Genomic DNA, 22,418 nt, shown 5'->3' with positions numbered 1-22,418 from the left:
CTCCCCATTTCAGTTCAGTTGTTATTTGAAGTGCTTAAAGTTGTTCAGTCTGTTCTTTTCTATTGGCACATGGTACCCGTCTTGTGACAAACTCACTTTTCTTAGGATTAACAAGCAACATGTGACTGCGTAGATCTTTGAAGACAATGGTCAAGTGACGCCTATGCTCCTCTTCATTCTTTGAGTAGACTATCATGTCATCAAAGAAAGTGCCAACAAACTTTTGATGTGGGCAAAAGATCCGATCCATCCTCCTATTGAACGTGGCACGAGCATTTGTAAGACCGAACGGCACAAGGTTGTTTCAAAACATACATACCGATCCGTTCTGTACCATATGGCCGTACTATACAATCTGTATGGTACAGATCGATCCATACAAGTCAGAATTCTTGGAAAAAAAAATCGAGGCATAAGGCCATTTAGTGATTTCGTGAGGGTTTTCGAGCCATTCCGTACACTTTTGGGCACATAAACAGAGATGTCTTCAAATGTCTCTAAAAGCTAATGCATGTAATCTTGTTTTTAATTGGAAATGACCTAGAAAGTTCCATAGGTTTTTTACAAGAGTACGTGTTTTTATGTACATAAAAAAAATTATGTACGGAACAACGTGCAATACGTACATATCCGCCACATACAATACGTTATGAACCACCTTGGAACGGCATCACTAAGAACTCATACAGACCAAATGTCGTCCTAAACGCAATCTTGTGCACATCGTCTGGCCTAATACGAATCTGATGGTACCCACTCTTAAGGTCTATCCTGCTGAAAATTACAGCACCCTCTAGTCAGTCAAGAATATCATCAATCCTTGGGATAGGAAACCTGTTCTTGATGGTATTCTTATTCAACGCACGGTAATCAATACACATGCCCCAAGAGCCATCCTTCTTCTGCACTAGAAACACTGGGGAGAAAAAGGGTGAAGAACTAGGTTGAATCAGCCCTTTCTCTAGCAGCTCCTCTACTTGGCCCATAATCTCTTTCTGCTGAGCCGCACTAACCCTATAGGGAGGCCTATTTGGTGGGCTGCAACCTGGCACCAAATCTATAGCATCATCCTTTGGCCTCTCCGGCGGCAACCGAGACGGTAATGAGTCACAAAAACAGCCATTAAACTCTCGCAAAAATGTTGACCTTTTTTTATCTAACAGAGATAAATTTAATTGACAAATATCTGAAACATCACGTGCAAAAATCAAGTACGCAGAAAGATGATTCTTAATTAGAGAATCGATAGCCAAAGCAAACACAATAGGGACAGACTCCCCTTTAAGCTTTACATCAAGGATGTGAGCTTTGCCCCAATGTTGAAGGGTGATCTTTTTGTTGAAGGCATCAAGCACTCCATGTTTATGGAACATCCACGGAATTCTTAACAACGCATCGCACCCTTCCAATGGCATGATGTAAAATTATTTTGTGTCCACATATGACTGGATATGCAGACACAGCTTTCCAATGATAGGCATAACACACTCTAAGTGGCCAAGACATGCCAACCCTACCTCTGCTGTGTACCCCATCTCTTCAGCTTTGATGCCCAACAATATGGCCAATTCTGGTGAGATAAACTTTGCTTTAGCACCTGGATCAAAGAAGATAAGTGTTGCCTCGTCTCTGACTTTACCCCACGCTCTGCATAACTCACTAGCATCTGAACTTGGCCTATCACCCACCATATCTGGCACTAGACCTACCGTGGGTTTAAGCTTCTTGCCTTTTCTGTCCTCTTTGTCATCCAAATCAGTTGTTCTTCTTGTGGACAATCTGTAGCAAAGTGACCACGTTGCTCGCATATAAAGCATTTGTTCTAAACCATTAACGCCTTCTTCTCCTCGAACGACTTGAACACAAAAGGCTTCCTTTTCTTTTTCTTGGCTTGTCCTTCAGACATCTTGGCTGAGTCCTTGCATTTGTTTGCCTTTTCTGACAAGATGCTTCTTTGCTGAACTTTCCTTTTGCTGACCCCTTTCATGTTGCTCTGAAACCCACTGTCCTCTCCCTTCAACAAGGCAAGACTAGTGTTGGCAACTTCCATGAGCTGAGTGAGGGTAGCCACTCTGTTCTTTGTACAGTAATCTCGAAGCCCTTTAGGCAACCCACAACAATGCTTCTCAATCTGCTCTATCAGTGGCACAAACCTATAGGAGGTTACTTAGAGCAACACTTTACAAAACCTCCAATTGTACTCCCATAGGCTCTTGCAAGTAGCCGCAGTGAGTTGGTGCCAATCCGTCATGACATTGGCTTCAAATTCATTTGACAGCCACACAGATGCAAACATTTTCTTGAAGTATACCCATGTGGCGGGGGGTGTCTGTCCTTGCGTCAACAGTGTCGTCCACCATGTAAGCCCATTGCCTTTCAAGAAAGTGGCAGCTTTCTTGACCTTAGAGGCCTCTATAAAATTCCCCTCTGCATGAGCTTTATCAAACTACTTGAGAAAAGTAAGAGCCTTTGCCTTATCCTCAAAGCCGCTGAAAGTATCAAACTTTACAGTTGCACCACCTTCTTTGTATGCTTTTGGCTTTTCCAGTGCTCCCAAATTGTCATAGGGAATTGTCTGCAACATGGGCACTGTAATAGGGATCATCGACGCCCATTGGCCATTGACATTTTGCGTCGCGTGTGCCATATGTGCCTGCTAGTCGGAAAAACCAGCCATGCCAAAATTGCCCTGTGGCACCCCAAACTGGCCCGGATTGCACTGAAACCCTTGTTGCATGCCAATGTTACCATACATGGGGTTTGGTATCATGCCCCGCATACGCCAAAACATTGTTCTTGGCATATATTGCTGGTTTCCAGGCGCATAACCAGCCATGCTCTGAAACACTGATCCACCCCCGAAATACCTAGGAGTACCGTGCGTGCTGGAAAAACCAGTTGCATAGCATAGAAATTGGTTCGTTGTCCATTCAATGCAACGTTTGGACTTCGGACGCACAAGGGACCTAGGCTTGAGCCTCAACAAGCTCTACTGCATGAGAGTTGCCTTGTCTGTTGTGACACGAGTGGCGCTTGCAGAAATTCCATAAACCTAGGATTCTGCACTAACCGAGAAAACACATTCACGGCAGCAACCAACTCTGTCATGAACGCGTCCTCGTCTAGTTGCCCAGTCATATACCCTTGACCTTGTGGAGCATTCAAATCAACAAAAGTACAGACAAGGGTGGCTATGAACTCTTGCCACGCTTGAACACTGGAGAAGAAAAAGCATGTCTGTCCTGTGAAGAGGAACCCTTTTCCCTAGCATCGTTTGTCCTTTCAGCCATAGTGTAATTCCAAGTTCATGTGATCTATCTTTGCCGCAAACCAACCAAAGCTTACTCTTTAAATAAAAAGTGATTATGTCTCCGCGACAGAACCATGAAACTGGCCTGTAGGCAATAGACTTTAGCTTTCACCCAAATCTTTACTTGAAAACCTTTACTCGAACTTTACGACACAGAGGGACTTCACGAATAAACATGACTAGAATTAACACTTCAAACAAACCACGGCATGATAGCCAGAGTGCTACCAAGAAAACAGAGACACCCGGTAACTCCCAAAGACTAGCGCCCCTTTCGGTATTTCTTTGCTCTTATAAAACTTGGGAGAAAAACTGTGAGTTCCTACGAGCTGTCCCGCTTTTACCGGGCTGAAAATGGCCTACTCTCGCCCGAATTCAGTAACATAACTGCAGTAGGAAGCTTCACAAACAAAATCCCCATGCAAAAGGTGACTTCCCCGGGCACATATCGGCACTTTCCAAACCTGGCAAGAATCTGCAGCACGCTGAATTCTCTGTTTTTCGCCCCGAAAATGCACCCGATCACCCGTACAACAATCCCATCGCTTCCCCAAAGCTCTTGAGGGTATTAGGGATCAATTAGGATCAAACTCCTAAACCTGCAAAAATACACAGCAGACTGTAATTCTCTGTTTTGGGCTCCGTTTCGCGTGTCAGTCGCATTCGTAGCAAGCCCTCAAGCTCCGCACCTGTAGGGTTACTTGCCCTTTGAATCAGACGAGATTTCTCATGTGAAATCTCTCCGAATTCATTTGTACCTGCGGTAAACAAGTACCTGGGCAAGAGGCTCTTGCCTCGGAATCACACATAAACCCACACAACTGTACATGCAGATGAAAAGCCCTCGTGCAACGAACTTGGGCACCCCAAGTTTAGAATCTGTCGCGACATGAGAGATTCACTTAAAACACTTCACAGACAAATCACAACTGAGTTCGACACAGCCCGGCAGAGTTCCGTGCCAAGAGAGATTGGCCCCAAAGACTAGTCCCCCTTTCGGTATTTCTTTTTGTATTCATCTTTGAGAAAAGTACAACTCCCACGGGTTCTTAGCTCTCAGTGGGGGTTCTTAGCTCTCAGACTCTACGTCCAGATTGTCACAAAGCATAAACTGACTTTTAGTTATACTTCAAATACTCAAGAGAATTGGGGAGAGAGAGAGAGAGAGAGAGAGAGAGCTAGTTTGCATTGATAAGTGTGTCAAGTGGCACACTTACTTAATAACTTTAAACACCTTTCATTTTCACATTTAAAAGTTCATAAGCTATTAATGAAATGTGCAAATTGAACCACAATTGCACACATGGATGCAAACAATGAAATATTAGCTACTCCCCAACACAATGCCGTACCAGCACCGCTTTGGCATTACCTGTTCGCACTTGTCCGGCAATTTGGTCCAGCATAAACAATTTAAAAATATTTTAACTCACTTATCCTAAGGCCGTAAAATAATTCAGGCCTTAGGGTTACTGTTCTAAGGACCCCATCTCATTTCTGTGCTTGCACTGGCACGCGTCATTTTCTGAGCCGAAAATCTGAGGCTACTATCTACCCCTTCATTGAAGACCCTATTTCCCAATCACTAGGGCTTCAAGGTATTTTCTACTAGGATCTCCCTGAGGTGCTCTGGCCCAAATTTGGGCTCACCTGAGGCCCTAAAACTGCTAGTTCTATTCTGATGTGCACACAACTAATTAGATAATTATTTTCTCGTAAATAATTAATTATTTACAAAATCTGACATTGTTACACAGATGCTCTGCAGAGTGAGGCCCTTGGGTTCCTTATACTCTTACAAAGGAATGCCAAAAGCAGAGTCCCCCAAGAGCAGTAACTCAAAAGCAGGAGGCCCCAAAAGCAACCAACACGATTCACGAAAATCCGTACAGTCCGTGTGTCAGGTAACGGGGTCAAAGCACCGAGAGATGTCAAAGGCTCTGATACCAATGTCAGGTATCGAGGTCAGAGCACAAAGCACACACCGTCTCTGCCACCAATGACCAACGCAGCGAAAGAGTTTACGGAAGCTCAAGACCTAGTACTCCGCACAAACACAAAGGCTACTCACTGCACTTCAAGAATCAAACTAAACTGTAAAGAAAGAGATAGACACGAGAGAGAGAGAGAGAGAGAGAGAGAGAGAGAGAGAGAGAGAGAGAGAGAAGGAGAGACGAACGGGGATTTGTGGGGTCCCAACCGTCAAGGGCCCCCTTGCTATGTTGCCAGAGCAAGTACTTTCTTTATTCCTTGCACAAATGCCGCTACAATGCAAATGCGACTGACGGTGCCGATCACGCTAATGTCGGCGACGGGCTATAGGTGTGTCGAAGACGGGGATGTCTATGACGAGGCTATGTCGAGGACAAGAAGTCGACGACGAGGCTGATGGCTTCAGGATCCAACCGATCCGTCTCGATGTGGGTTGCCGATGGCTGAACCTTGGCTGAATGACGCACCCAAGGTGAGAGGACAATGGGCTGAAAACTGAATACGCTAGCGATGTCAAGCACGACAAAGCTAGGGCTGAAATCTGCAACTGAATGCACTACCGGATCCAATCTGCAACGGGACAATCTCGCCACACAGAATCCACCCGTCCGCTCTTGGACCTTGAGCTGAAAACTGCAATCGATGGCTCACCTGCTGCAAACTGAAAACGCTGGGCTGATTGGTGAATCTGCAACCGATAGGCTGATCCACAGCCTGATGCAAAAACGCCAGCCCAATCTGCTGCTGCTGCCAATGCAAACCGCTGCCCTGATCCTGATCTGCTGCTGCCCACTGCAAAACGCTGGCCTGATCTGTAGTCTCCAGCAAACACACCAGGCTGTGCAGCCAAAGTCGGCCAACAATTCCTTAAACTGCCTCCATAGATACGCCAGGCTGGGCTTGATATCAGATAATTGCCGACACTAGCCTGGGCTTGATACCAGATAATGCCACTCTACTTTGGACCAATCTTTGCTGACACCCAAACAATCTGTGGTGAAAACAACACTGTAGCTAATGAACTGAAGAATGGTACTGGAATTATCTCCAAGGGTTTCTTGTCGACAGAAGTGGATGCACACTACAGGAGAATGCGAATGCAAAATGTCCTCCACGGCTAGATAATGACCTCCACGGCTATTGTTGAGAGAGAGGCTCCGTCGGCTCATGTGGATAAGGCCAAAAGACAAGGATGGGGATGATGCATCTACAACAACCAATGGGCTGCCCTTTGGAACCACAATGTCCTCGTTGGGTATCCGTCAGCAATACCTATGCTGCCCCAACTCGGATGGTGCGAACCAACCTGCAAACCTGATGGATGTTCATAAGCGAATGGTTGGATATGCAAACACCACTGTCCACGAAGGTTACCGACCAGCAATACCTATGCTGCCCCTACGCGGGATGATTGGCGAGTGCAACGCCGAATGTGACATGAAACTCGATATGTCCTCTGGATTGCCCACAAACAATGGCAAGTCCTCTGTATGTTGTCTCCTAAAACCGCCAAATAACTCTGTATGCTGTCTCCTGAAACCGCTAAATAACTCCTCAAACCGAGAAAAAGAGGCTCCTCTTGGGGCGTCGACTAGATTGCCGTATGATGGAAGTCTCCAAGCAAATGGTTCTGCAAACAATGCCAAGACTCCAAAGCTAATAGGCTGAAAATGGATGTCGCCCTCCTTTGTCGTCGTAGGCTGCTAACAGATCCTGATACTCAAGATCTGAGTTCTCGGGTATCCGATGTCGATCTTCCTTCAAAGACAAAGCAATGAAGATGGGAACTGCCACTAGATACTCCATGCTGAAGGTACGAAGAAGCTAAGAAATCAGAGTAGGAATGTGAAGCTTCTTTCCAAAATAAAAATATGGGGGTTCTTGCTACTTGAGGTTCTTCCCTTGAGTTGCGAAGGCGGAGCACGCCTCGAGAGCTCTAATACCAATGTCAGGTAACCCGGATCAAAGCACCGAGAGATGTCAAAGGCTCTGATACCAATGTAAGGTGCAGCAGAAGTGAATGTTGAACTTTGCTCAAGGTGAGTGCTCCGAACTGTGCTCAAGGGATCCTTTTACTTTCGGAAGGGAGAGCCTTCCGTTCCTTTAGTGAGAGAGTGCAAATGATCACAAACAAAGTGGCAAACACTGTGAATGAAGATGCTGAGACTGAGAGATAGAGAGAGAAGAATATGACACCAGCACGTTGTCAAACCCTCCTCCAAAGGCCCCACTCTTTATGGGAGAGTGGTCTACTATTGATTGCACAAATCTCTACAATGCAATGGACTTGCCGACGATGTCGACGACAATGAGGACGACGACGAGACGGGCTGAAATCTGAAAACGCTAAGGGGCTGAAATTTGCAAATCTTCTATCTGCTGAATTCTGACTATGTTGGTGACGACGGCGATGATGACGATGCGACGATGACGCGCTGAAAACGCAGTGCTGAAATCTGCGTTTCCCAGGCTGAATCTGAAAACGCTGGCTGATCAGACCGTGCGGCGAAGATCTGTTGTGGGAAGGTGAGATCTGGGAGGTTTGAGGACTGTTCTGCGGATTCTGACTAGTGAAAACTGAAAACGCTGGTGCATATGATGGTTCTGTCGCCGAGAATCTGCAAAATGCTAGGGGATCTGCTAGTTGCAAAAACGCTAGGCTGATCGGTTGTCTGCTGCAAAAATGCTAGGGAATCTGCTGCAAACTGCTAACGCTAGGATGATCTGCAATCTGCAAAACGCTAGGGCTGATCTGCAATTGCTGAAAACGCTCGGCTTCTTGATGGCTGAAAAACGCCAAGTCCTCCAGCCGGTCTTGCTGAGAAGGTGCACTGCCAGAACTGGGCTCCCTACTGCCTCTTCTATTAGAAAGTGTTGGCGCTAGGTTTTCTTATATACTGACCTACTAGAATTGCCCTACCCAGTTTCCCAACAAAGTCACTTATTAATAATAAGTGAAAAATGCTAAAATAGGGAAAATAGGTCTATGCACTGTAAAATGCTCCTGATGGGTTCTAATGGCAATCTAATGATCATGCTGTGTGCAACCAAAGGATATGCATCTACTCTAAGTGTCTCGATATGCACGGTCTGCGAACAGACTCACAAAAGTGCCAGAACACTTCCTAAGCTAGGCTGACTGAACTGAACTGAACCCTTGTCATGAAGTAGCTTGTCCACGTACACATAGGGTTAGATGTGCACGTGACACAATGGGATTTGCAGAGATCTGTATGCCCTGCCACATCGGCAACCTCTTCGCAAGCCCTTTTTATTTCCTAGTGTCACTTTGGGCCAATCGACAATAAACCATAAGTTGGGACAGTTTATTAAGTGTCCCCTCGGCGTTTGTCTGTTAGTTGGCATGCCACATTATCAGTTTGTGACATACCCCCCTCTTGAAAGAATGGTAATCGCCCTCAATTACGCCTGCAAAACAGACAGAGGCCATAAAGCAATTCAGTAGACACCGACTCTTAGTACGGATGCACTAGACATGACACATCTAGCACTTGTACAAAGACGACAGTCACATGACATCACACGACATATCAAATCAATAACAAAAAAATTCATTCCAAATCTCAGACCATGACTGTCAGCAACGTATTTAGTAATCGCATCTAGATCCATCCCGGACCTCACTGATGTCGGATTAACTAATCCTTATTGCGATCATGTCTATAGAGATTTTCAAGACCGAAATGCTACAGTCATTTCGTCTTGCAATTTCTGCACTCAAACAAGTCATATGAGAGAGTATAAATAATTCATATTCAATTTCGGGAATTCTGTAACAAACGGCTGACGTGTCAAAGCCTAAACAATGGAGCCAACTTACAGATGCCGGCCGAGGCTAAGAACAACAAGTAACCGAAGAAGAAGTCCTACCAACTTATGGGGACCCCGTTCAAGTGACATAAATAATTAAAATAAAGCAGGACACACACACACAAGAAATTGCGAAGCTGGATGATGACATGGCAGATTTTCGAAAATCACGCTGGCTGATGACGTGGCATGCTGTACGGATTTCCACGTTTTGCGCTCACTGATGACCTGGCAACTGTACGGATTTTCGTAAATTACACTGGCAGCTTTTGGCATTGCTTTTGTTATCAGAAGCTTTTGAGTTTGAAGGCTTTTCATGTAAAATGCTTTTCATAGGGCAAGGGCCTTTAAATATGTTTCAAGGGCTCATTCTCTGGCATGCTTCCTGGAGAAGGTGTAGAGTTTGGAGCACCGGCTTGTACTGTGTTGATGCAATATAAAGAAATACCGAAAGGGGCGCCAAGGTTTTGGGCCAATACTCTCTGGGGTGGAATTCCGCCACTCCGGGTCGCGTGTCGTCTCTCTCTCTCTCTCAGTTCAGTTGTTAATGAAGTGCTAAAAGTCTGTTCAATCTCTTCTTTCTATTGGCACGTGGTGCCCGTCTTGTGACAAATTCCCATGTCATGAAGTCATAGAGCAAAATACTATCAACACAACAGTATCCCTAAAACCCAAAGGAAAATCAGAGACTCTACTCCATCGAGGTAATATGTGACAAAGGAGCAGAGTAACTCCCCTCTTATGCAGTCCTGTCTATACCAGATTCAACCTTGCTGATCCACGGGATCTTTCGGAGTAGACAGAGCTAACCCGAAAGCCTCAAGGTAAAGTTCTACAATCTGAGGAGCATCTGCTAGGTCCTCCTCCTCCATCCACTTCGCATCCAATGCCAGATAGTTCTTAAATTTCACTAAGAACCGTCGAATCACTTTACCTTTCACTTTTCTTTCCTTGTGTTGTGCCAAAATCTGTTCTGGAACGAGTATCTCCTCGCTCTCTTCCACTTCGGGTTGCTCATCAGACTCCCCATCAACTGCACCTCACCCTTCAAGGGTTTTAACAGACTCACATGAAATGCATTGTGAATCTTCCAAGTATCTCGCAACTTAAGTCTAAAGAATACGTCATTTATCTTTTTTGTAATCTGGAAAAAGCAATAATATCTCATGCTGAGCTTTGGAAAGAGCCGCTCCTTTCCCTTTCGATTCCTTAGGCGTGCCTTCTCAAAATGTAAAAGCACCCAATCATCTTCCTTCAACTTCAAATCCCGTCGATGTCGATCCGCTGCCTTCTTGTGTCGTGCTTGAGACTTCTGAGCCTCTCGAATCTTCGCAAAAGCAGTGTCCAAACCCCTCGTATACTGATCGGCTTCAAAAATCTTGTATTTAGTGCTTAGAAAGGGAGAGACCTTAGCACCTTCGATTCCCTCAAATGACACCTTCTCAATCGAAGAGTGAACCGTGTTATTGTAGGCAAATTCCCCAAAGGAAAATATTTTTCCAATTGAGTCTTCTGATTAGAGATGTAAGCCTTCAATAAATCCAAAACCACTGAATTGTCTATCTCATATTGCCAATTTGTTTGCAGGTGGAATGATGACGAGAACTGCAACCGCGTGCCAATGGTCTCCCAAATAGCCTTCCAAAACAAACTCGTGAATCGGGGATCTCTGTCGAAGATTACGATCTCAAGCATGCCATGTAACCGAAATATCTGAGCATGAACAGTCTCACTAAATAGTCCGGCTTGACTGTTTTCTTTACTAAAATGAAGTGAGCTTGCTTGCTAAATTTGTCAATGACAGTATAGATGCCATCGTGTCCACTCTGTCTTCGGGAGATCAAAGATGAAATCCATTGCAATACTTTCCCAGGGGCGGGTGGGAATGGGTAAAGGCTGGAGTAATCCATGTGCCTTATGCCTGTCAAACTTGACCTTTTTGATACTAAACAATTGCAAACAAAGTCGTCCACATCCTTTTTGAGTCTCTACCAATAGAAGTAACGCTCCACACCCTTCACGGTGGTATCAATGCCACGGTGACCCATAAAAGGTGGACAATGGCACTCAATCAAGACCTTTTCCCTCAAAGATTGTGTAGCACACAACATCATTTTCTTCATCAGGCAGCCATCCCGTATGGAAAACCCTGGAACTCTCTCCCTGTTCAGTATCAGAGTAAAAATGTTCGCAAAGCCAGGACTTGTGGCGTACAAGTCAACCAAATCCTCGAAGCTTCTGTGCTGAATCGCGGAAATAGCCAAGACTAGGGGCTTCCGAGACAATGCATCTGCCGCTAAATTTTATGTCCCTGAACATAGACAATCTGGAAGTGAAACTATGACAAGATGTTAGCCCACCGCATCTGCTTTTCCGAAAGCTGCTTATGTGACAAGAAGTAGCGTAGACTCTGATGATCTATAAATACTGTGAAGTCGGTTCCGAGTAAATAGTGTCGCCACTGTGTAAGAGCATGGATCATTGCCAATAGCTCTTTCTCATAGATCTGTGCCACTAATTCTGGCCACGTAATCTCAAGCCGAGCCGCCAATTCAGGTGAAATGAAGTTTGCCTTGGCTCCTCCATCAAAGAAGATGAAGGCTTTTGTAACAAACTTGGACACTCCAAGTCAAGAATCAATCACAACAGCACCAAATAACCACTTCAAAACAATTCACAGATCACAATAGATTTGCACTGGCCCGGCGGAGTTCCGTGCCTAGAGATATTGGCCCCAAAGACTGGCGCCCCTTTCGGTATTTCTTTATGTATTAAATCAATGTCAAATTACAAGAGAGCGGTTAGGGTTTCACTCTCAGACTCTGCGTCCAGATGCTCTGCAGAGTGAGCCCCTCACCGCTTATTTAAAGATTACAAAGGATGCCCAAAAGCAGAGCCCCAAAAGCAGAGCCCCAAAAGCTTCTAAATCAAAAGCAAAAATTCTCTCTCTCTCTCTCTCAATAAAGCAAATCAGTTTTTCTCTCTCTCCTTGCCCATGCGTGGAGAAAAGCAAATCAGTTGCATCGCTAGAAGGCTGATTTTTCAGCTCCGCAAATTCCGGAAATCCGTACGCTGGCCACGTGGCATTTTCAGCCGCCTTTTTTAGGGTTTCCAGCCACTTTAGGGTTTCAGCCAGCAGTTAGGGTTAGGGTTTCCAGAAATTAGGGTTTCTCGCAAAAATTAGGGTTTGCAAGAATTAGGGTTTCTGGCAAAAATTAGGGTTTCAGCTGCCGATAGCCACGTCATCACTTTGTGACATACTCCCCCCTCTTGAAAGCATTGTAATCGACCGCGATTACGCCTGCAAAACCGACAGAAGCCACAAACCGTCTTAGCAGACACTGACTGTTAGTACCTACATACTAGGAACACACATCTAGCACATGTACCAAATTGACAGTCACATCACACAACATCACAGGACATCCTTAGACCATGATTTATCGGCAATGTAGCCAGCAATCACATCTAGATCCAATCGGGACCTCATCGATGTCCGATTGACTTACCCCTATTGCAACCATGTCTATTCGAGATCAATCAAACCAAAATGTTGCAATCATTTCGTCTATCAGTTCCTGCACTTAAAAGAAGTAAAGAACAAATCAGTATCATAATCAAGAATTCCATTTCATAAAGTCATCCAACAGAATATTGTCAACTCTTAGTATCCCTGAAGCTCAAAGAGACATCAGTGACTTTGGTATCAAAATCAAGGCATCTGTTGACAAAGGAGTGGAGTAACTCCCCTCTTGTGCATCCCACTGCACCAGATCTCCGGCCAAGCTGAATTCCTGGGTTCCATTTGGAGTAGACTATGCTAAACCAAAAGCATCGAGGTAAAGTTTCACAATCTGAGAAGTATCTGCTAGGTCCTCCTCCTCCATCCACTTCGCATCCAATGCAGGATAGTTCTTGAAGTTAACCAAAAACCACCTTCGGACTTTACCTTTATTCTTCGTATCCTTATGTGCCAAAATCTGTTCAAGAACAAGGATCTCCTCGTTTTCTTCACTTCGGGTTGCTCATCAGGCTCCCCATCATCAGGCACATCACCCTTAAAAGGTTTCAAGAGACTCACATAAAATGCATTGTGGATCCTCCAAGTGTCTGGCAGTTTCAATCGGAAGGAGACATCATTTATCTTTTCAGTGATCTGGAAAGGTTCGTAGTATCGCATACTAAGCTTTGGAAAAAGCCTTCTCCTTTCCCTTTTTCTTTCTTAGGCGTGCCTTCTCAAAACGTAAGAGCACCCAATCATCCTCCTTCAATTTCAAGTTGCGACGATGGCGATCCGCTGCCTTTTTCCTGTCGTTCTTGAGACTTCTGCAAAGTCTCGCGAACCTTGGCAAAAGCCGTATCCAAAATCTCGGGTATATTCATCCGCTTCAAAAATCTTATCTTTCGTGCTTAGGAAGGGTGGAACCTTCGCAGCACCTTCAACAATCTCAAATGGCGCCTTCCCCGTCGAAGAGTGTATCGTGTTATTGTAGGCAAATTCCACCAAAGGTAAGTACTTTGAGTCTTCTGATCCAAGATACAAGACTTCAATAAATCTAAAACCACTGAATTCGCAATCTCAGATTGACCGTCAGTCTACAAGTGGAACGATGACGAGAACTGCAACCGCGTGCTAATGTTCTCCCAAATTGCCTTCCAAAACAAACTCGTAAATCTGGGGTCCCTGTCGGAGACAATCGTCGGAGGCATGCCATGTAATCGAAAAATCATCGTGATCATTTTGTGTTCTCGGGAGATCAAAAATGAAATCCATTGCGATACTTTCCCAGGGGCAGGTGGATATGGGTAAAGGCTGTAACAATCCTGTGCTTTATGCCTGTCAAACTTGACCTTCTGGTATCCTAAGCAACAGTGCACAAACTCTTCCACATCCTTTTTGAGTCTCGGCCAAAAGAAGTCTCTCTACCCCCTTCATGGTGGTAGCAATGCCGCGGTGACCCGTAAAAGGTGGACAGTGGCATTCAGTCATAACCTTTTCCCTTAACTGCTGTGTAACACACAACATGGTTTTTCTCATCAAGTAGCCTTCCCGAATGGAGTATCCTGCTACTGTCTCCCCATCCCGTATCCGTGTGAAAACGTCTGCAAAATCTGTATCTGTGGCATATTGGTCAACCATATCCTCGAAGCTCCTATGATGTATCGCGGAAATAGCCAGAACCAACGATTTTCGAGACAAAGCATCTGCCACCACATTCTTCTGTCCCTACACATGGACAATCTGGAAGTGAAACTATGACAAGATGTTCGCCCACCCCATCTGCTTTTCCGAAAGCTGCTTCTGTGACAAGAAGTAGCGCAAACTTTGATGGTCTGTAAAGACAGTAAAATCCGCTCCGAGTAGGTAATGCCGCCACTGAGTAAGAGCATGGATAACCGCCAATAGCTCTTTCTCATAAATCTGTGTTGTCATCTCCGGCCTTGAGAACGATCGGCTCTCGTAAGCAATGACGTGGCCTTCTTGCATTAAGATCGCACCCAAACTACGACCACAAGCATCACAATATACTTCAAATGACTTCTGCAAGTGCAGCAAAGTCAAAACTAGTCCTGTAGTCAATTTCTCTTTCAATGTCTAAAAGGCAATCACCTCTGTGGATCCCCATGAGAAAGGGACTCCTTTCTGTGTCAAGATATGCAAAGAGAAGCAACCTCTGCAAACTGTCGAATGAACCGCCTGTAGTACGAACACAGTCCCAAGAAGCTTCTAACTTCATGGACATTCTTCAAATCAGGCCAATCACGGATAGTCTCTATCTTGGCCGGATCCATTTGCACTCATGCTGCTGAGACAATGTGTCCCAAAAAGTGTATCTTTGAAGCAGATGATCTCTGTGTTCTGCCTCATTCTTGGAGAAAACAATGATATCATCAAAGAAAGTGCCAACAAATAGCATGTACTCTCGAAAAATCCTGTCCATCATCAAGTTAAATGCCGCAAGAGCACTGGTTAAGCCAAAAGGCATCACCAAAAACTCAATAACCCAAAAGTAGTCCGAAAGGTTGTCTTGTAGACGTTTCTCGACGCGATTCAGATCTGATGATATCCACTCTTTAGGTCAATCCTGCTAAAGCACGAGGATCCCTGTAACCTGTCGAGTATATCATCGATCCTACGAATCGGAAATTTGTTCTTGATGGTGATTTTGTTGAGAGCTCTATAATCGATGCACATTCTCTAAGATCCGTCTTTCTTCAAAACCAACAACACTGGAGAGCAATACGGTGAAGTACTAGGCTGGACAAGACTCTTGTCCAAGAGGTCTTTCACTTGGTTCATAATCTCTTCATTCTGTGCTTGGCTCACACAGTAAGGTGGCCGGTTCGGTGGTGTGCTTCCAGCTATCAGATCAATGGTCTGATCTTCAGGCCCTCTAAAAAGTAATCGGCATGAGTGTGGAGAAAAATCTTGGTGTTCTTTTGTTCAAGTCAAAATATATTCAACCTTTATCCACCGTTCAGTTCGCTCCCAAAAAAAATGAGTAAAGAAACTGAAATTCATCAAGTACAATCTCTGAGCCCTTCATTTGTCAAAGTCGCTTTCTCGACCCGGTAGACAACCACGGCGTAGTTCTTGTGGTACCAAGGGATTCCGAGTAGAACGTCACTCGCGTGCCTTGAACACCCTTGTCATTGCAAACGAAGTTTGCCAATGCTCGGTGTAATGGCAACATCCCGTTCGAGTGCCAATCGAACTACCTCCACCTGTGGCGTCAGTCTGTCGGGCGTAATTCCAAATCAAGCCGCCAATTCCAAGTGAAAAGAAGTTGGCCTTGGCTCCTTCAAAAGAGCTTCCTGATCCTTCACTTTGCCCCAAAAAGCGGCAAAGTTTGTACTTTCATTCATTTGATTCGGTGCAAGTCCCACGCCATGTGGTACCAGTTCTGCTTTTCTATCTGCCTCTTCTGCCACGTTCCTCGGCTGCTCTCGAACTCTCAGGCCTGTCGTCGTCCTTATCATTTTGTTCTTTCGGTGCCTTTTTAGGGCACTTCGCGGAGATATGTCCATGTTCCCCGCATCCAAAATACTTCCCCTCTCTCATGAAGCGAGCTCTCTCCTCAGGAGTAAGCTTGGGTCGTGCATCCTTTTTCTCTGGGTTGCTCTTTTTTCTTTCTACTTTCAATCCCAGAAGTCTGTTCGGCTCGTTGTGTCATGGCCTCATCTGTGGGGTAGGTCAGACTGCCAGAGTGGATGGCAAAGCCCCGTTTCGCATGACTCATCAACTCCTGGATAAAAGTTTACTTCTGCTCCAAGCAGTGATCTCGGATCTCTGTAGGTAGACCCAAGGTAAACCGCTCAATTTGTTCTCTGAACGAGATCTTCTTGAATGAAGAGGCGGGTAGAAAAGAGCTCCAGAATCTTTCGCAGTGAGCATTTATTGCATCTCTCTTGGTCATCCAAAGATGGTTCCAAGCAGCTCATATATGGCGTTCATACTCTTGCGTCAACCAAGAAGAAATAAAAAGCTTCTTAAATTTCAGCCATTTAACTGGCGCAGTCTTGTTTAAAAGAAGCGTGGACCACCAAGTTCGAGCATTCCCCTTAAAGTAAGGGGCAGCTCTCCAAATCTTGGAGTGCTCTGAGTAGCGTCCTCCCGCGAAAGCGATGTCAAACTGCTGTATAAAAAACAAAGCCTTCGAAGCATCTAAGTATCCTGAAAAAGTATCAAATTTGATCGAGTGTCCACCTTCCTTAAACTCTCGAACTTTCTTGCTTTTATCTTCCAGAAATTCATACTAGTTGGCTTTATAAAAATTCTTCTTGTTCGCATAAAAGTTTCCATCATCGGAGTCTAAACTGTATGTAGACGAGTCCTCTGTAGAACTGTCAGTCTCTGGGTGAGATTTAGACTTCTTTGCCTTTTTCTTGCCCTTTCCGAAGCGTTGTTTCTTGCTTCGCTTTTTACCTTTTCTGTCTTCTAAAGAGCTAGAAGAACTGTCAAAAGAAGAAGAAGAAGAACTGGGTACTCTTCAAAGTGAACACGCTTCTTCTGTTTCTTTGCTTTGTCAAATGTCGACTGACGACCCAAATAACCCGCGAAGTCAATGCCCTTTTTCTGCTTTTTGCCGTGCTTTTTGGCTTTCTTTTGCGCATCAAAAAGCTGAGCAATCCGTGCATCAACCACCTCTTCTATGTCCTTCTCTGAATATTTCTTGTGTGCAGAAGGTTTCTTGAGAGCGGGTTTCGGGGGGGGTGGTGTGGTTTTCTGCCACTGCTCGTGCACTTCCTGAAAAGAAGTCTCGCTCATATAATTTGCAAATTATGGATCCTTCACAAAATTGAGTATCATCTTTGTTGCATCGCCGATCAATTGACGACGCTCCATCTCTCGTCACTCCGCCTGAGTAGGCCGAGGCGGGCCATACTCTCTGTCGGAATCTTCATTGTGATCCCTGCCCGCATCTCCATATGCACAGGGAGTCGACTGATCCTTGCGTGAAGCCATAGGTGCCGCGGAAAAAAAAATTGGGGATTGGATTTCCCGTAGAAGAGAAATCAGCCGTGCTCTGATACCACTGTAACAAACTTGGACACTCCAAGTCAAGAATCAATCACAACAGCACCAAATAACCACTTCAAAACAATTCATAGATCACAATAGATTTGCACTGGCCCGGCGGACTTCCGTGCCTAGAGATATTGGCCCCAAAGACTGGCGCCCCTTTCGGTATTTCTTTATGTATTAAATCAATATCAAAGTACAAGAGAGCGGTTAGGGTTTCACTCTCAGACTCTACGTCCAGATGCTCTGCAAAGTGAGCCCCTCACCGCTTATTTAAAGATTACAAGGGATGCCCAAAAGCAGAGCCCCAAAAGCTTCTAAATCAAAAGTAAAAATTCTCTCTCTCTCTCTCTCTCTCTCTCTCTCTCTCTCTCAATAAAGCAAATCAGTTTCTCTCTCTCCTTGCCCATGCGTGGAGAAAAGCAAATCAGTTGCGTCGCTAGAAGGTTGATTTTTCAGCTCCGGAAATCCATACGCTGGCTACGTGGCATTTTCAGCCGCCTGTTTTAGGGTTTCTAGCCACTTTAGGGTTTCAGCCAGCAGTTAGGGTTAGGTTTTTCAGAAATTAGGGTTTTTGGCAAAAATTAGGGTTTGCAAGAATTAGTGTTTCTAGCAAAAATTAGGGTTTCTGCTGTCGGTAGCCAAGTCATCACTTTGTGACAGCTTCCTAATCTTTTACTTTGCCCATGCACGACAAAGTTCCGTACTTTCGTCTATCCGACTCGGGTCGGTGCCCATGCAATCCGGTCCGAAACCTGCTTTCATCTTACCTTTTCTGCCACGTTCTTCTATTGCTCTAGAACTCTCTCGCCTTTCTTCTGATTGTCCTTGTTGTGCCTTTTTGGGGCACTTTGCGGAGATGTGTCCTTGTTCCTTGCAACCAAAACACTTCCCCTCTTTGAGATAGTCAGCTCTCTGTTCCGCAGTCAATCGGAGTCGTGCATCCTTCTTTTTCTAGGAGTTCTTCTTTCTATTGTCGTTCGTCGGATTCTGTCCCGCCCTTTGTGTCAAAACTTCATCCGTGAGGTAGGTCAAGTTACCCAAATGTATCGAGAATCCCCGCTTAGCATGTCCCATCAGTTGGTGTATTGACTCGGACTTTTGCTCAAGGCAGTGATCTCGGATCTCTTTATGGAGGCCGCAGCAAAACCGCTCAATCTGCTCTTTGAAAGTGACCTTCTTAAACGCAGAGGTCGGTAGAAAAGAATCCCAAAACCTTTCAGAATATGCACTCAAAGTGTCACCCTTGGTCATCCAAAGATGATTCCAAGCGGTTCTCACGTCTCGTTCGTAATCCTGGGTCAACCAAGAAGAAATAAAGAGGCGTTTGAACTTTAACCACTTGGTCGGAGCTTCTCTCCTCAGAAGAAGAGTGGACCACCATGTTCGTGCATTTCCCTTCAAGAACGATGTTGCCCTCCGGATCTTTGAGTGCTCTGAGTAGTGCCCTCCAAAGAATGCTATATCAAATCGTTGAATGAAAGCCAAAGCCTTGGGAGCATCGCAGAATCCAAAAAAGGATTCAAATTTCACTGATTGTCCACCCTCTTTAAATTCCTTAGTCTTTTTCATCTTATCTTCAAGAAAATCATACTGGTTGGCTCTGTAAAAGTGTTTCTTCTTTGCATAAAACATGTGATTATCGGAGTCCGAACTAACAGAGGATGACTCCTCAGTAGAACTGTCAAAAATTGGTCGGAATCTTATCTTCTTTGCCGTTTTCTTGTTCTTTCCAAAACTTTGATCTTCCTTCGCTTCTTGCCCTTTTTGTCCTCCTCACTCGAGGAGGAAGAGGAAGAGCTAGAAGAACTGTTGGAAGAAGAGGAAGAAGAACTGGGTAGTCCTTCGAAATGCACATGCTTCTTCTGTTTTCGTGCAGTTGCAAAAGAAGATTGACGGCCCAAGTAACCGGGGTAGTCAGTCCCCTTGTTGCGCTTCTTCAATTGCTTCTTCAATGGCTTCTTCTTGTCTAGAAGTTGATTGATTCGGGTTTCGACAACATCATTGAGTTCTTCAGTGAAGATCCTTGGAGTAGGAGGTTTCTTGATTGCCGGTTTAATTGGTAACTCAATGGCTTTCTGTCAATGAGTATGCACTTCCTCCATCCGGTGCCAGGTCAAAAATTTGGCATATTGTGGATCCTTGGCAAACTGGAGCATCTACTTTACACACTCATCAACATGTTGTTGACGTTGCATCTCCATGAGTTGATATTGTGTAGAGTGAGTGCGCATGTGTGGAAGCGTGAGACAGGCGAGAGACATAAGACACAAACGCGAGATGGTGAAGAGGGGGCGATCAGTCCCCCCATGTCAACCATGAGCACAAGACCCAATACAATCAGATGTGATCTCTGTGAGATGTGGAAGTGGGTACCGCCCTGGCCCCATAAATAGGTGCCCAAGGGAGGTAGGGCAAGGCCTGACAAGGCAGCACGGGCAGAATAGAGAAAACATAGTCGTCAGCATGGAGGTACAAATGGGTGGCGAGACATGGAGAGGCCACTTATCTCCATGATCTCCAAGATGATCAAGGCTAAGGCCTCAGTTCCCCATGTGATCATCCGAGCAGAGCTGGCTGCTCCTCCTTTGGTGGTGGTTGGGGTAAAGTCCTTTTGACCCCTTATAGTGTGTGTAGACTCATTATATTGCTCAAAAATGATCCATTCATTATTTTTTACAATTGGCCAGGTGGCCATGTGAGAAGGTCAACTTTAATAAAACCTAAAACATAAAGAAGGGGGCTGGCTACACACCAAAACGTGAGCCTTCCTAAAACGAGCGTATCCCCTCTCTCTCTCTCTGTGTGCACCAATGGTGCCATCAATTGCACACACCCTCTAGCACATTCTTCGTCTACTTACCACACTACATTCCTCTCTACTTGCACTTGCTCTTGAACTCCTACGAGCACTCAGCCACCAACAACTAGTATCAGAGCCTTCGAGAGGAAAGTGGGAGCTTCTCCAAGCAAGCACAATCAATCGAGGGCCTAAAATCAGCCCCAAAATCACTGTTGTAGTTGAAATTGCAGCAGTGGGAGTCTCTATAAGTCATAATAAGTCATAATGGTACCGCATGGGTACACACCACCCTCAAAGCATATCAGCCCTCTAGCGTTTTTGGTCACAGTACCCCCATTAGATCCCTGGCGTTTTTGCATCATCCTTCACCCTTGACCAGCAAACCATCAATGTTTTCAACCATCAATAGCACATCCCATCCAAAGTAGATCAGCCCATAGCCTCGTCGTTGGTTGCAAATCCCATGAGTTTCCCTAGCATTTTGCATTTTCAGCCCTCAGCCTTGCAAAACCAAGCATCATTAGCAAGATCCCATCTACATCTCCGCATCTAGGACCATCATATAAGCATTTGTGCGATCGAAAGCAAATACCTCTCTATTGCTAGAGAGGGGGGCCCTTAGAGGGGGTTCGGGATCCCGTCAGGTGTTAGTCTTCTCTCTCTATCACTAACAGTACCTTCACTCACAATATCTCTTTTCATCTCTCTCGTGAAGTAAAAGAAACCACTAAGCCATCATCCAAATCACGCGATAAATAGCCACGCACCTGCAAAAGCCAACAGCAGACAATAAAGTGCACAAGCACGTCGCAACGACAAGATGAGCAGAAAGCACGATACACCAAACACGTGTGCTCCTCTCTCTCTCTCTCTCTCTCTCTCTCTCTCTCTCTCTCTCTCTCTCTCTCTCTCTCTCTCTCTCTCTCTCTCTCTCTCTCTCTCTCTCTCCACGCAAAAAAGTGGGGGTTGGTACGCTTTTGTATTATGTAATCAAAATTACAAACCCGAAGGCATTACATCAGCCCGTGGCATACACACATAACAGATCTGATAGTGAAAAAACCAGTGAGATATTCAATGATTACAAACGATAGGAGAAACACTACAAGTGAGGCAAAGTTACAAAAGATAGGTGATACGACAAAAGCTAGGAGCAGGAGAGTGAGGGAAGAAAGTAGCAAAGAGCTAAAGCAAAAACAGGCCACCCTGACGTCGAGAGGAGGCCCAAAACTCCACCAAAGAATCTTTGATAGCCAACTCCAGATCTCCAAGGCCATATACAAGGGCGCATCCTAGCAGAAGAGACATCCTTGCCGCAAGACGACCCTGCACCAAAAATCCGGGAGAAAGATAGCCTCTAGCCATCCCTAGCAATGATCAACACCGCTATGACATTCTTCGACCTGCAAGCAGAAGTAGTACATGGTGCAAGTCTGAAGGCGAGGCAGGAACCGCCTAGCACACCCACCACCCCACACCCACAAAACCTAAATCACCCATCAAACAAGAAAAAAAACAAAAAAGAACAAGTAATAAACAAGCAGAACAGGTACACACACGCGCACACCTCAACCACAAGCAATCATGCAAGTCGCACTCACCCAAGCACATGCAGATCCACAAGCACAAGCATCTCACACACACAAAAGAAATAAGGCGCATACAAACAAGCAAGCATCTCTCTCTCTCTCTCTCTCTCTCTCTCTCTCTCTCTCTCTCTCTCTCTCTCTCTCTCTCTCTCTCTCTCTCTCTCTCTCTCTCTCTCTCTCTCTCTCTCTATATATATATATATATATATATATATATATATATATATATATATATATATATATACACACACACACACATTTATATATATATAAAATCCCTCAAAATGCCTAAATGATGCCGATTTAAAGGGGAAAATCTGGGAAAAACGGATACAACTGAGCCTCTAGAGCCCGACTCAACGAGGGGGA

At 45.1% G+C, this 22,418-nt stretch overlaps 1 protein-coding gene across 1 annotated transcript in view; it reads right to left on the bottom strand.

Annotated features, from left to right (window-relative positions):
* The window catches only part of LOC147457469 (ATP-dependent caseinolytic (Clp) protease/crotonase family protein), an 88,278-nt gene that overhangs the window by 64,798 nt on the left and 1,062 nt on the right, over positions 1–22,418 (bottom strand). The gene's annotated exons all lie outside the window — the stretch shown is intronic.

The sequence above is a fragment of the Adiantum capillus-veneris genome, chromosome 5 (assembly GCF_014529385.1).
Source record: "Adiantum capillus-veneris isolate H3 chromosome 5, ASM1452938v2, whole genome shotgun sequence".
Classification (NCBI taxonomy): domain Eukaryota; kingdom Viridiplantae; phylum Streptophyta; class Polypodiopsida; order Polypodiales; family Pteridaceae; genus Adiantum; species Adiantum capillus-veneris.
Note: the sequence above shows the minus strand (reverse complement) of the source record. Positions and strands in the feature narration are given on the sequence as shown.